This window comes from Miscanthus floridulus, chromosome 8 (assembly GCF_019320115.1).
Source record: "Miscanthus floridulus cultivar M001 chromosome 8, ASM1932011v1, whole genome shotgun sequence".
NCBI lineage: Eukaryota > Viridiplantae > Streptophyta > Magnoliopsida > Poales > Poaceae > Miscanthus > Miscanthus floridulus.
Window position 1 is genome coordinate 11,870,394 of NC_089587.1, and position 15,284 is coordinate 11,885,677.

Below are 15,284 nucleotides of genomic sequence, written 5' to 3' on the forward strand. Positions count from 1 at the left end.
ATGAAGAAACCGACATCTTGTGATGCTATATATTCTTAGTATTAGTCATTTCAAGTCACTTTTGAAATAAACGCGTGACTCCCAGAAAACATGAGAAACTTCACAGATGATGATCGTTCTGAGTCACATTTGAAATGTGTGGCTCGTAGAAAACATCAGAGGTTTGATAATTCCTAAGGCTAGTCTCAGTGGAGGATTTTATGAGCATTAAATAAGCTACAAACTTAACAAATATGCTAACGTCGCACAATATTAATGGGGAGAGATATTATCAAAATTTTGTGAAAGTAAAATGAGTTTTATAGAGATGAAATACTGTTACTAAGATTGCAAATTGATGCCACTGAAATTGGGACATAAGAGTATGGGAACATGGGACATGAAACCCCACTGAAACTGACCTAAAGGTTGCAAATTGCTGCCACCAGTAGCTTAGGAGTATACGAGGTTCCAGACAATAATAAACAAATAAATCAAACCTAAAATAAATGCAAGCCAAAACTTGCAGTCCGAAATGTCATATAACCTTATATGGAATGATCATGATACAGTGATATAAGACAGGGAACTAAATAACCTTACGTTACAAATTTTCAATGAAGGAAAACATTGAAGTCGTGATTATCAATGGAATTTTAGAGATAACATTTTTTTTTTAGGAACGAGTATAGAGACATAAAAGTCACGATGATTAATGGTTTCAAAGGCCATGATCCCGGCTTAGTCCATGGTAAGAAGATTCGAGCCCAAACATGCTACCCAAAAACAGCCCATGCATCATGGATCCCGACACTCACCGGCCACGGCCCAGCCCAGTTCGTTGTCTCCCATCGCAGGCTTCACCGCTTCAGCCTTCAGGCGAACCACCTCCCAAGCGGAGCTACAGGCAACGGCGGGCGGCGGCGCGGGGAACCCATGCGCACGCGCTCCGGCGTACGGTGGCCGTGGGCTCGAGTACAGGCTCAGGCAACGCGCCCGACGGCGTGGCGTGTTCGGCGGCCTCCGCTCTGCTCCCAAGGTAATAGACTCCAATCGCCACGGACACGGAGTAGCCGTATTGTCCGTGTCGTCCTAGTTTAAGTTTTACCGAGATTTACAGATCTGATCACGCTCTGCGCAAAGCTTCCAATCATTTGTTGAAATTATCGACTCAAATGGAAGACTTGGTTTCACATTTCATATTGCTTCCCTCGCTTGTATAATTTCAAATGCTAACATGATATCTGTTTTCTGCAATGTTCTTACAAATGATGATCATATAGTTTGGACTCTGAGCTACGGAGTCTCCCTTACAAAGAGAATCTGGGCCTCCCTTACAAAGATCATATAGTTTCTTTGAGCGTGTAATGTAGAATTCAACTATTTTAACGTTGACAAGCAACCAATCAATGATTCTTACATGCTGCAGCTTCTTGTTAAGTCGACACCAATTTCTCCATCCTCCAATTGCTTCAACTCTAGAGTTCTTGGATCAAACAATACTTATTGAACACCTAATGCCAGAGCTGTTCCTGGGGCCATTTATTTGATCTTCTGGAAGTGAAAATAGTACTGGGATCGCAGTTTGGCCATGGTAAGTTGGTAATAACAATTACAAAGCTGTAGCAGCTGCTCAGTTATGTCAATTGCTTGTCTGCAAATCCATGCACATTATTGTGGCCCATTTCTATTGATTTAGGTTAGCCAAAAGTACCTGGATAACACAATCTGATCATATAGCACTCCTACTCCAAAGAAAAGACCGAATGTGATTGCGAAGATGACCTTGCTGCCACCTTGGTTTTCGTAGACAATGGACACGGGAGCTTCCTCTGCTGAATTGCATTGGTGAATAAGCATAGGACCACAGAGCTTTGGGTTACCATCAAAGCTAGAGTTTGTAAATGTACTAAACTGGCCTGTGGTTGGCACAGGCCCTTCTAGGGCATTGAAAGAAACATTGAATTCGGTAAGGAAGTGTAGATTGCTCAGAGCTCCAGGGATTTCACCAGTTAGATGGTTGCTTGACAAGTCTAGCCCCAACAAGTTTGTGAGGTTGCAGATCGATTGGGGGATATCTCCATATAATTTGTTGAAGCTCAAATTAAGTGAAAGGAGCTCTTTTAAGAGACCGATCTCTGGAGGGATCACACCAGTGAAGTTATTGCTCGCTAGATTAAGCACTTTTGGAAAAGCATTCAGCTTGCGGTATCGAAGTGATGTGCCTATATAAATTGTGATTTTTGGATCCAAAGGTGCTGCAGTCTTCTCCGATTTTAGCATCGGCATCTCTGTTAATGCTGTAGGAATTCCCCCTGTCAGACTGTTATTTGATATGTCTAGATAGAAAAGGAAGTTTAGGCTGCTGATCCAGTCAGGAATCGGCCCAGTTAGTTGATTGTCATCTAAAGATAACATCTGCAAATTTGTTAGCTTCGATAACCAATAAGGTATTTTCCCCAACAATGAGCATCCAGCCAAGGAAAGAATCTGAAGATTCTCAAAACCATCAATGCTTTCATCATCTGGCATGGTCTCGTTCATGAAGTTGAGTCCAATAAGAAGGGTGGTGAGGTTTTTGGAGCTCTTTAGTATCTGAAGTGCATTTGTCCAAATTCGTAAAACTGTTGCCACTAAGTGAAAGGAACGAGAGTGACTTCAGATTGCCTAGTCCCTTTGATAACTGACCATTCGAAATTGTTATGAAGATAGACGTAGTGCAGTAAGGCTTGTGGCATGCGTATATGGTTTCTGCAATTTTGCCACTGAAGTTGTTCTGCCCTAAGATCTAAGATTTTTAGATTGGGATAAGTTGGAGAAATTGACCTTGGTGAGTTCTCCACTGAAATTGTTGTTCCTGAGGTCGATGTTTGTGAGATTTGTGCAGTTGCTCAGGGTGGATGGCAGCTCCCCAGACAATGCTGTTATAGCCCAAATGAAGTTCCTGCAATTTCTTGAGCTGAACTATGGAATCAGGTACCTTTCCGCTGAAATTATTTTCTCCAAGATCAAGGATGACCAGATTAGTGAGATTCGGCTAATATGTGTGCCCTCAAGTATTCCATGTAAACTGTTGCTGGAAAAAGTGAGATGCTCCAACAAGGTCGCACTGAAGAGTTCATCAGGGAGAGTCCCACTGAGGTGGTTGTGGCCAGCCTTGAGCACTTTGAGCTTGGAGCAATTACTGAGTCCTGGGGGGATACTGCCACTGAGTTTGTTGTAACAGAGTTCAAGGATAGCAAAGGTTTGGTGATATGTTACAGAAATGACTTGGAATCTGCCCAGTAAAGCTGTTGTTGCTGGCATTGAGCGCCACTAGATTCTCCATCCCCTTCCATGTTGCGATTGTAAACTGCCCTGTAAACAAGTTGCTTGAGATGTTTAGTACCTTTAGAGGTTGGCTAGAGGTCGAAGACGGTAGTTCATGCAAGTCTCCACTGATCTGGTTAAAGCTGATGTCAAGGACAATGATACTGCTGGATGACACCAATTCCTGGGGCAGGTTACCGGACAGCGAATTGTAGGACAAGTTAAGATGCTGCAGGCCTGGTGAGGTTGCCAAGAGACGTGATGCTCCCTTCAAGGCCTCTAGATGGCAGAGAGACCTCAATGACTGTCTTGTTTCCATTGCAGGTGACCCCTTCCCATTTGCAGCAATCAGTGCCTTCTTCCTGCCATGACTTGGCAAGACCAGAATCTTGAGAGAGCCCAGCAAGGAACTGGAGGAGAGATTTCTTCTCCTGCTCCGTGCAAGAACTGATGGGGGTGGCCAAGGAGACCAGCAGCACAAGAGAAACGGCAAGGACAGGTAGGGGTAAACTAATGTTGTATTTCTTGTATGAAAAATGGAGTGGCTGCATGGCTTCCTATTGAAACTAGCATGGAAACCAGATGCTTAATTTGTGCCCAATCTAGACAAAGTTATAATGGTCTAACCGGGGAGGAACATAAGGTAGAAGAACAGGCTGCTGGTTCCATCTTGCTGGTCCCTTCTAGTAGTGTCCACCACAAAGAAAAATAGAGGCAAGGATTAGATGGTACAACAAAGTCTTCATTATGATTCTATTATATGCAACAGAGAAATCAGCTCGCTTGTTCACACCTAGATGTTTCATTGGTGGCTACCTGCTATGGTCCAGTAGGAATCCAACTGACGAAGCTTCCTGACCGTACAAAATATTTGCCTCTGTCCAGTCATCATGGAATCAATCCTTGTTGAGTTTCTACAGTATGCTGTGATTTACCATTTTACCTGGTTTGACATAATTTATGTTGCCACGTTCGTATAACCCCTCAATTGGCCCGATCGAAGGATCTGACCAGGGGCAGAGGGGGCAAGCCCCCCCCCCCCGGCAAAAAAAAGAAAAAAGTGAGTAGTGGCTGCACTGATTTTTTTTTTTTTTTGAATTTGACCAAATTTTGTTTTGTTGGTCCCTCTAACAAAAAAACGCATTTTTCGCTCTGTTTAAGACAAAAATAAATAAATTAGAATCACTAATCGATGCGCCCTTTTTGTTGAACAGGAAAAGGTCCGTATCTCTGAAAGCCACAATTGCCGAATATCTGCATCTGCAAGACCCGATTGGCCTGAGAGTATGCAAAGCGCATGATTCCAAAAGATGCCTACAATTTAGAGCAATCATCGGGTTGACGGTCAAGGTGTGTACATGGTTTGGACTTAGGCGCAAGTGGAGGCAAGAAAAATAAGAAAGCAATTGAGGTGGTGGTGACAGGGCGAGGGCGACCTGGTGGCTGGTGCCTGATGCCCTTTTCTTCTGACTGGCTGATGCGCATGGCTGTTTTCCATAGCCCAGGTTCCAGAGGCGCATATGATGAACCTTTGGTCCTCGGCTGGTGTTGCTGACTGGAATTCAAAAGCGCTGGAATGGAAGTAACAGCCATGGAGAGCGGGGAAGCTGGTGCTACTGTGAAGTGTGAACATGGCCTATCAAATTTATTCATTCAGGTGGTGATGCCAATAATCTCGTGTATTTGCAATTGCCTCTGTTTGGGTTTACGTTTCACCAATAATTTAATAATTTACTTTTCCTCTGTTTTGGTTTACCTGTCTGTGGTCATCGTGATATTCTACTTCCCTCTGTTTGGGTTTACCTGTCACCAATAATTTACTGACCTACTGCAGAACAGTCAAAATCGCTAGGTAAAAAGGTGATGTCGAATAAACCCAAACGGAAGGGAAGTAATTTTTTATTGGTTGAGATGATGATGATTATGCTTACTTGGTTACAGTATTAGTGTGCGCGATTGCACATTTTATATTGGCTCTTAGTAGCTGTTGTATGATTATCTGTAATCACGGGTGACTGACTATTTTCTCGTGGTGTTGATTATTGCAGAACAGAACAGAACATCATGTAGCTGGCTGAGCCGAACAATCTGCTGAGCAGGCGTTGCGTCCCTATGGCCATTTGTTTGTGCAGATGTACCTGGTTTGTCTGCTCCTTTGCATTCACGCTCAGTTTGTTTATTTTCCTCACTCAGACACATCGTAACTTAACACAATGCATCAGGTATTCAGGTGGAGAGGCAAGTGGAGGAACATGGGAGGGAGATGGAGCTGAAGATGGTGCGAGGGGCTGGCGTACGAGTGCCGGCTTGCACTCTGGAGTGCAGGTGCAGCCAGCCAAACCGAATTTTTTACTATTTGGCCCTTTTTTCGAAAGTTTCTCTCAAATAGACCCCTGGCGGAAACAATTCCAGAAATGGGCCCTTGGCTCGGCGCCAGAGTGACTGGCGCCGAAGTCCTGGGCACGGGAAAATGGCCTGCCAGGGGCTCGGCGCCAGAGTGACTGGCGCCGAGCCCCCTAAATATCTACCCCAGTCTTCTTCCCCATCTCGCCCACCTGCCCGCGCCGTCGCCGCTCCACCGCCGCGCCCGCGCCCACGCCCGCCCGCACCCGCCCGCGCCCGCCACGCTGTAAACACCCTCGGTGTTACGCCTTAATTAAAATATTAAACCATGTCATGAGCATCATGTTTATGTATTATTGCATGTGGTAAATGAGAAATTAAATTTTATTGCACTAATTCTCAAATGGAGCTCTAATTTATTCCTTGTCCAAGTTGTCCTTCCAGCACGTCATCTCTCTCCACGTGAGAGCTCCTTAGCCACAAAGTCAAGTGATAAATTATTGTCATTCACTAATTATTAGCATACCACTTGACAAAATTTATATCTCCATCAATCTCGCGACGCGCCACTGTCATCTCTCGTTGTTCTAATTATCCCGCCTTTACTTCGCTTGCTAATCGCCTTGCAAAATTATCGGTGCACGCACCCTTTCCTCACGTTAGCTGGAGCAGCGAAGATTTTCCATACGTCGGCCTGTAGCAGTGCAGGAAACACTATTCGCAGTAGAAAACACGGTTCCTGATGCTTGATTCTTTCCTCACGACAGCACTGTAGCATTGAAGATTTTACGCACGGCAGGGCTGAAGCCGCCCAGAAACCACTGTTCATCCGACGAAACACTGTTCACGCGTGGAAAACACTGTTCACGCGCAGAAATTACTGTTTATCCGAGGAAAAATCGCCGTAGCCGGTGGAACACGCTGTTTATCCATGCAGCACGTCGTTCCCGCGGCATTTTTTTTTACCTTTAAGCAAGCTAGTTTAGCCACTAATCTTATGACGCGTCGCTATCGCGTCTTTGCTTCTCCATTCCTGCGTCTCCTGCCTTTAAAAGGATACGCCGAGCTATTTCGCTCTGCTGCTCACTTGCTTCTCTCAAATCAAGTTTCTCTGTTCTTGTCCGTGAAAGCTGCGTCTATCGATTTCTCCTGAGCTGCAATAATCAGCTGAGGTAGCTAGTCTATAATTGATCTTTTCATTCTCTAATGTTTCCTTGACCCTGTGATCTCCTCCTCAGTTAATTCCTTGACCTGCATAAATGAACCAGCACCCCACCGCCAAGTACGTTCAGCCCCAAAGCCCACTCCAGTCCTGACATGCTCGTAAGTCCAAGACCACTCAAAGTTCAATCCTTGAATTAATTCTCTCATGACCAAGACCTCACCACCGCACACGGCACGGAGCCAGAGGACAACCCTGCCAACTCATTTCATGCTTCCTGACTACTCATGACCACCCACGATCAGTGCTATATATGGCTCTGCTCCACTCCACGCAGGGCAAGCATTTGCTAAGCTCTCTGGTGTCTCTCCTCTTGCATTGCCTCCGCACATCGATCACCGTAGGTGGCACTTCATTCAATTCTAAGGTAGCTAGCCTGTAAGAATTCCTTCATTCTTCTTCTTATTTTCTTGACTCGCGGTCTCATCTAGTAATTCTAGACCCACAGTCATGTGCAAGTCAGCAAGTTCAATTGCGTGATTAGCCTCCTCCAAGTAATATCATTTTCTTCATCTCTAGAGCTCATTTGAATTTATTTATTGATTATAAATAAATTTTGTTAGATTCTTAAATTCATGATCTATCTGTTAGTGTAATTAGTTCGTATAGTTCAGTGATACCTTTAGGGTTACTTTATTATTTTGAAATGCTCGTTATGGTTATTTAGAGAATAAATTTTTATGATGCATGGTAGCTAGTGCACCTTGTTTTATTATATATATAGTAAATTGATATTAACAATAAGGATGTCTTTAGTTGCTAAGATAATACATGAAATGTTTCATACTTGTTTAGTGGGAATAATAGGTAACTTTGCGTATTAGTCATTAGAGTTAGCTTAGTAGCTTGGTAGATGTATTCTTATTTTAAGAGTTGTGGTTGCCTATATATTAATTATTGCATCATCATCACTGCATGCATATAGAGGACGAGCCACTGGAGATCGTGACATTCGGCGAGCAGGAGTACGACGAAGTCATCGAAGAGTACGAGGAGATCCTCGTGCAGGAGGACGTTCCGGAGCCACCCGTCACTGACTTTGCTGACACCGCGCCTGCCCAAGGCAAGCCCCGGTGCATAACCCCTATTTTTAAATGATCTGAATATATTTATATGATATGCATTTACGTTACAGGCATTTTATGGAAGCTACATGCATAAATATATCCACCATGAGTCCTACTAGTACAGGTCGAGTAGCTGCTATGCTTAGGATGTCGGTAGCGTGAGTAACCTGTCGTTACTCGCAAATAGGTGATTAAACTATGATATCATGATGAAATAATGGAAAGGAAAATGGTGACCGAACAGGGATGTGGATTTGGTACTGGTGGGTGTGAGGGGTTGTGTCCTGCGGCCAACAGGGCATAGCCCGGTTACACTTTTTCCCTGTCTGTGTCGATTAAGGACCGGTCGTTGCATATGACTCTAGGCAAGTCACAGATTATTGTCCCGAGCACATACTTGGGTATGGGCGCAGGGAAGGCTTGCTGCTCTCTTGTCGCGGATCCGGCTCTTTCCGGACCGACTGATGGGAAGAGGAGGTGGTGGAGGTCCTTGCACCGCACTGAGTCCGGGACTCAGGATGTGGGGGCTTGGAGTCCAAGTTTGGACGGGGACCTGGACACCCGGGACAGGAGAGTGGTGGGTTAGTCCTGCTTGTGCCTGGGGTACAAGCGGGGCGTGTGTCTTCGAGGCACCCAGCTGGGCACATTGATTCGCGAATCGCCGGGTTATCCGGTATGGCTTGTCTGCGGTTTAGCACCGTAGTAAGAACTGAAAGTTGAAAGGAGAAGAAATGGAACGGATTGCTCAATTCTTGCTTGAAAGTAGAACAGGCTTATATAGATTGACTAGATGAAAACTTAATACGGCTGATGATAATAATGTATCAATAAGGACTCACTATTAGTATTGCTTTTTGCTAAAAGAGAACCAGCAAACCATAAAGCCTAGCATATTCCTTGGAGTAGGGAAAGTATTCCCACTATCGGATAAGTCTTGCGAGTACATTGTGTACTTAGGGTTTATTTACCCCTGTTGCAGGTGACGCTTGAGGAGTTCCTTGTGTGGAGGATCCATCTGGTGGGCTCAGACGGAATCCTCGTTATCTTATCGCTAGATGTTATCTTTTAATATTCCGCTGTTTATTATTTCGCACTCTGTATTTGGTATTGTAATAATGTACTTTTCAAGAAACTCTAATGTATGAGATAGACTTGTGTTGTAACTCGTTTTCATTATTGGATCCTTGGGAAAAATGTGGATCTTTCGGGTTCTCCCTTAGGGTGTGCCCGACGGACACCGCTCGCTGTAGTTACTTTCGGGGTGCTTAGTGTCTGATGGAAGACGAGCGCCTTCGTAAGTACGCTATTTCGGGTGGTTCTGCCACAGTTGGTACCAGAGCCAATAATGGTCACGAGTTCCTCACTCTTTTACAAAACTAAAAGTGGACCAACAAAAGTTTTGCGAAAAGTAGGATGCGATTAAGTTAAGTATAAGCCCTAGCCATATGGTATATCTAGGATAGCGGCACTGGTTTTATCTAATCAGTTTCTGCAGGTACACTGACTTACGTTGACGTATGAAATCGCTTAGTATACGGAAAGTGAGTGTGCGATGTGCCGAAAAATTTTACGAACGCCGCTATATTCCGGCTTGAGTGAACGTATATGTCGAAGCATGCATCATATAATAGCATCTTACTTGAACTAGGAATCCCCCTTCACAGTATAATGAAAGTAGTAAATTGGTAGGACTAACTTAATAAATGCCTTAAAAAATGTGTGCTGCCATTTCTTTAACCCCTGGATCCTGATCGAGAAGGTGTCCTAATGGATGGTTCGTCTCTCTTATAGATGAATCTGAGGTCCGGACGTGGGAGCACCAGTTCGGGAGCGGCCAACGAGGGCCATGGTGATAGTGCTCAGGCCTTTGAGCATGGCAACGAGGGAGCTCGGGAGGTTCCACCCTTGGTTCCTCAGCCTTTTCCGCCACCGCCTCCGCCGCTGTCCGCCGCGGAGGTTATGGTGGAGTTGTTGGCTGCTCGCCAGGAGTTAGCCGCTGCTCGTCAGGAGACAGCTCGTGCCATGGAGATTATGGCACAGGCCCTCGCGGGTCTTGCCCGTGGAGGCCCCGGAGGCAACGGTGGGAATGGGGGTGGTGCTCGTCGTCCTGAGGGACAGTCCTCTTACCAAGACTTCCTCAAAACCCACCCGCCCACATTCACACCGTCGGATGATCCGTTGGAGGCGGAGCACTGGCTTCGCACGTTGGAGCAGAAGTTTCGGCTGCTCGGAGTGGCCAACGAGCAGAAGATGCACTTTGCATCCCAGCTGCTTTTGGGGTCCGTAGGTGCCTGGTGGGAGACTTTCCAGGCCGCGGAGCTGCCGGATCACCCGGCGACGTGGCAGGAGTTCTCCACCGCCTTCCGCGAGTTCTTCATACCTGCTGGTGTTATCCACCAGAAGGTGACCGAGTTCATGGAGCTACGTCAGGGGAGCAGGACAGTAATGGAGTATGTGACCCAGTTTAACCACTTGGCTCAGTATGCTGGTAGTCAGGTGGACACGGATGACAAGAAGAGGGATCGCTTCTTTCGCGGTCTCACTCCTGCTCTTCAGGAGAAACTGTACCTGGGGAACTATCAGACCTTTGGGGCTCTGATGAACGCCGCCATTGCTCTTGAGGGTTTCCAGCGGGCATCTCAGGCGGATTGGAAGCGGAAGCGGGTGGCAGCTGGATCCTCCAGCCATCCCCATACTCAGAAGGTGCAGATTGTTAGGCGGGGGCCCTATCAACCATCCGGCGGGCCTCCGTACCGGTCACCCCAGCAGACATCACAGACTTCTGCTACTCAGTACAAGGCACCTCAGCAGCAGGTGCAGTCCCAGCAAACTCAGGGACAGCTGGTTCCACCTCGTTAGGGATTCGGGAACAAGCCTGGTGCTTGTTTCAAGTGTGGCAAGGATGGCCACTATGCCAGGGAGTGTCCTCAGCAGCAGACAGCTCAGCCGTCTCAGCCGTCTGCAAATTCCAGGCTGATTAAGAGGACTTTCATCAAGAGGAAGGTGCCCAGCAGATCTGGTCAGGTGCACTTCACGGATGCTCAGCAAGCTATGCAGCAGGAGACAGTTATGGCTGGTATGTTTACCATCGAATCCCATCCAGCTTTGGTGTTGTTTGATTCTGGTGCATCGCATTCCTTCATGAGCATGGGGTTTGTAGAGAGGCACAACTTATCACTATTGGCTATACCGTATGCCTATAAGATCCGTACTGCGGGTTCTCAGATGTTCATCAATACCCGCACGGATACAGTAAGTTTGGTATTAGCCACCCACACTTACCGTCTACAGTTCATGATAATGCCTGGGCAAGGCATTGATGCTATTCTTGGAATGAACTGGTTGCGGTTGTATGGGGTAGTATTGGATATGAAGAGAAGAAGTGTAGAGTTACGGCTTCCATTTTCTGAGGATAGGATGTCTCTCATCATACCCTCAGAACCGGTCTTACCTGTTGCTGCCCATACTGAAGTCATTCCTGATCTTACCTCCATTCCAGTAGTATGTGAGTTTCCAGATGTTTTCCCTGAAGATCTTCCTGGATTGCCACCGGACCGTGAGGTAGAATTCTCCATTGAGCTTGAGCCTGGTACTGCTCCTATCTCCAGGCGTCCGTACCGCATGGCTCCGAGAGAACTGGCAGAAATGAAGAAGCAACTGGAGGAGTTGATGGACAAGGGTTTCATCCGCCCAAGTTCTTCACCATGGGGTTGTCCAGCGATTTTCGTGAAGAAGAAGGATGGTACCCTGCGGATGTGTGTGGATTACCGCCCCCTCAATGCGGTAACAGTTAAGAACAAGTATCCCTTGCCCCGCATAGATACTTTATTTGATCAGTTAGCTGGTGCCAAGGTGTTCTCGAAGATAGATCTCCGATCGGGCTACCATCAGATCAAGATCAGGCCACAGGATATACCAAGGACAGCTTTCTCTACTAGGTATGGGTTGTATGAGTACCTAGTGATGTCTTTCGGTCTCACCAATGCCCCGGCTTACTTCATGTACCTGATGAACTCAGTCTTCATGCCAGAGTTGGATAAGTTTGTGGTAGTGTTCATTGATGACATTTTGATCTACTCCAAGAATGATGAAGAGCATACCTGTCACCTCCGGATAGTCCTGACTCGACTCAGAGAGCACCAGCTGTATGCTAAATTCAGCAAGTGCGAGTTTTGGTTAGATCGAGTGTAGTTTTTGGGACATGTGTTGACACCTGAGGGCGTTTCTGTAGATCCCAGCAAGGTACAAGATGTGTTAGATTGGAAGTCTCCTAGGTCTGTGCACCAGATCCGTCAGTTCCTTGGGCTAGCTGGATACTATCGACGTTTCATCCCCGATTTCTCCAAGATAGCCCAGCCCATGACTAAGCTGCTCCAGAAAGAAGCTAAGTTTGTTTGGGGTCCAGCTTGTGAAGAAGCTTTTCAGTCCCTAAAGACTTTTCTGACCACTGCTCCTGTATTGGCTCAACCTGATATTGAGAGGCCCTTTGATGTTTACTGTGATGCCTCAAAGATGGGATTGGGGTGTGTGCTTATGCAAGAGGGGCGTGTGATAGCTTATGCTTCGCGCCAACTGAAGAAGCACGAGGTGAACTACCCTACCCATGATTTAGAGCTAGCTGCTGTAGTTCACTCTTTGAAGATTTGGAGGCATTATTTGTTGGGCAACAAAGTGCATATCTTCACTGACCACAAGAGCCTTAAGTATATTTTCACTCAGTCTGAGTTGAACATGAGGCAAAGGAGATGGTTAGAGTTGATCAAGGATTATAATTTGGAAGTCCACTATCATCCAGGAAAAGCCAATGTGGTAGCTGATGCCTTAAGTCGTAAGTCGCATCAGGTTGAGGATATACCCTTGTCACTTCACCACACAGAGGTGCTAGCTCGGATTGCTTTGACCTCAGAGCTGCTGGAGCAAATTATTCGGGAACAAAAGGAAGACCTCGAAGAGATTCCTCACATCAAGAAGTTGCTAGCTGAAGGACGTGGACCTCATTTTAGTATTGATGAGCTGGGAGTCGTGAGATACAAGGATAGGCTGGTGGTTCCATCCAATGAAGAGCTGAAAAGAAAGATTTTAAAAGAAGCCCATCATTCCAAGCTGTCTATCCACCCTGGTAGCAACAAGATGTACCATGATCTACGCCAACTGTACTGGTGGTCTTACATGAAGCAAGATATCACCCAGTTCGTTGCGGAGTGTGACACTTGTGGTAGAGTCAAGGCAGATCATATGCGTACTCCTGGATATCTGCAGCCCTTGCCCATTCCTGTTTGGAAATGGGAGGATATTTCCCTAGATTTCATTATGGGTTTACCCCGCACCTCCTCGGGCTTTGATTCTATTTGGGTCATTGTGGACCGTCTCACCAAGTCTGCCCACTTCCTTCCGGTGGACACTAGATACAATGCCAAGAAGTATGCAGAGTTATACTTTGATCGGATTGTGACCCTACATGGAGTTCCTCTCACCATCATCTCTGATAGAGGGTCAGTTTTTGTCTCTCGTTTCTGGGAGAAACTCTAGGAGTGTTTGGGTACTCGTCTTCTCAGAAGCTCGGCATACCATCCCCAGACTGATGGTCAAACTGAAAGGGTGAACCAGGTGCTCGAGGATATGCTGCGGGCTTGTACCATCTCTTTTCCTGAGAAGTGGGATCAGTGTTTGAAGCTGGCCGAATTTTCTTATAATAACAGCTATCAGGAGAGTATCCGTATGGCACCATTTGAAGCTTTATATGGACAGAAGTGTAGGACGCCACTAAACTGGGTTGAGGTAGGAGACCGTGGGTACTTCAGGCCGGATTTCATAAAGGAGGCTCGAGAGAAAGTAAATATAATTCGTGAACACTTGAAGTCAGCTCAGAGTCGACAGAAGGCTTACGCAGACAAACGAAGAAGACCTTTGGAATTTGCAGCTGGAGATTATGTGTATCTCAAGGTATCTCCTTTGAGAGGGGTACATCGGTTTGGTGTCCATGGCAAGTTAGCCCCTCGGTATGTGGGTCCCTACAAGGTGTTGCAGCAGTGTGGTTCCGTTGCTTATCGTCTCCAACTCCCTGAAATTCTCTCGGCAGTTCACAATGTATTTCACGTCTCGCAACTGAAGAAATGCCTACGAGTTCCTGAAGAATCTGTAGAAATAGAAGGACTTCCACTCCAACCTGATCTGTCTTATGTGGAGCATCCTATAAAAATTTTGGATGAGAAGGAGAGAGTGACCAGGAACAGGGTGATAAAGTTTTACAAGGCACAATGGCAAAATCATTCTGAGGCTGAAGCCACGTGGGAACAAGAGAGTTACCTAATGAAGCATTACCCCCATCTCCTCAATGGTTCTGATAGTTAGTTGCTATTTCGAAATGTATTTCCTACCTTGTTCTCACACTAGGCACATAAATCTCGGGTCGAGATTTTGTTTTAGGGAGGTAGATTTGTAACACCCTCGGTGTTACGCCTTAATTAAAATATTAAACCATGTCATGAGCATCATGTTTATGTATTATTGCATGTGGTAAATGAGAAATTAAATTTTATTGCACTAATTCTCAAATGGAGCTCTAATTTATTCCTTGTCCAAGTTGTCCTTCCAGCACGTCATCTCTCTCCACGTGAGAGCTCCTTAGCCACAAAGTCAAGTGATAAATTATTGTCATTCACTAATTATTAGCATACCACTTGACAAAATTTATATCTCCATCAATCTCGCGACGCGCCACTGTCATCTCTCGTTGTTCTAATTATCCCGCCTTTACTTCGCTTGCTAATCGCCTTGCAAAATTATCGGTGCACGCACCCTTTCCTCACGTTAGCTGGAGCAGCGAAGATTTTCCATACGTCGGCCTGTAGCAGTGCAGGAAACACTATTCGCAGTAGAAAACACGGTTCCTGATGCTTGATTCTTTCCTCACGACAGCACTGTAGCATTGAAGATTTTACGCACGGCAGGGCTGAAGCCGCCCAGAAACCACTGTTCATCCGACGAAACACTGTTCACGCGTGGAAAACACTGTTCACGCGCAGAAATTACTGTTTATCCGAGGAAAAATCGCCGTAGCCGGTGGAACACGCTGTTTATCCATGCAGCACGTCGTTCCCGCGGCATTTTTTTTTTACCTTTAAGCAAGCTAGTTTAGCCACTAATCTTATGACGCGTCGCTATCGCGTCTTTGCTTCTCCATTCCTGCGTCTCCTGCCTTTAAAAGGATACGCCGAGCTATTTCGCTCTGCTGCTCACTTGCTTCTCTCAAATCAAGTTTCTCTGTTCTTGTCCGTGAAAGCTGCGTCTATCGATTTCTCCTGAGCTGCAATAATCAGCTGAGGTAGCTAGTCTATAATTGATCTTTTCATTCTCTAATGTTT

General features: G+C 45.9%; 1 protein-coding gene, 1 long non-coding RNA gene and 1 pseudogene across 2 annotated transcripts in view; 2 read left to right on the top strand and 1 right to left on the bottom strand.

The window, feature by feature from the left end:
- The window catches only part of LOC136468563 (uncharacterized), a 269,843-nt gene that overhangs the window by 127,809 nt on the left and 126,750 nt on the right, over positions 1 to 15,284 (top strand). The window lies entirely within an intron of this gene.
- LOC136475722 (uncharacterized) lies at positions 888 to 9,071 on the top strand. The gene is made up of 6 exons (XR_010763274.1): positions 888 to 1,018; positions 4,503 to 4,945; positions 5,337 to 5,429; positions 5,511 to 5,613; positions 7,779 to 7,916; positions 8,900 to 9,071. It is a non-coding gene; the product is annotated as an uncharacterized lncRNA (long non-coding RNA).
- LOC136475721 (receptor-like protein 3) lies at positions 1,033 to 4,139 on the bottom strand (annotated as a pseudogene).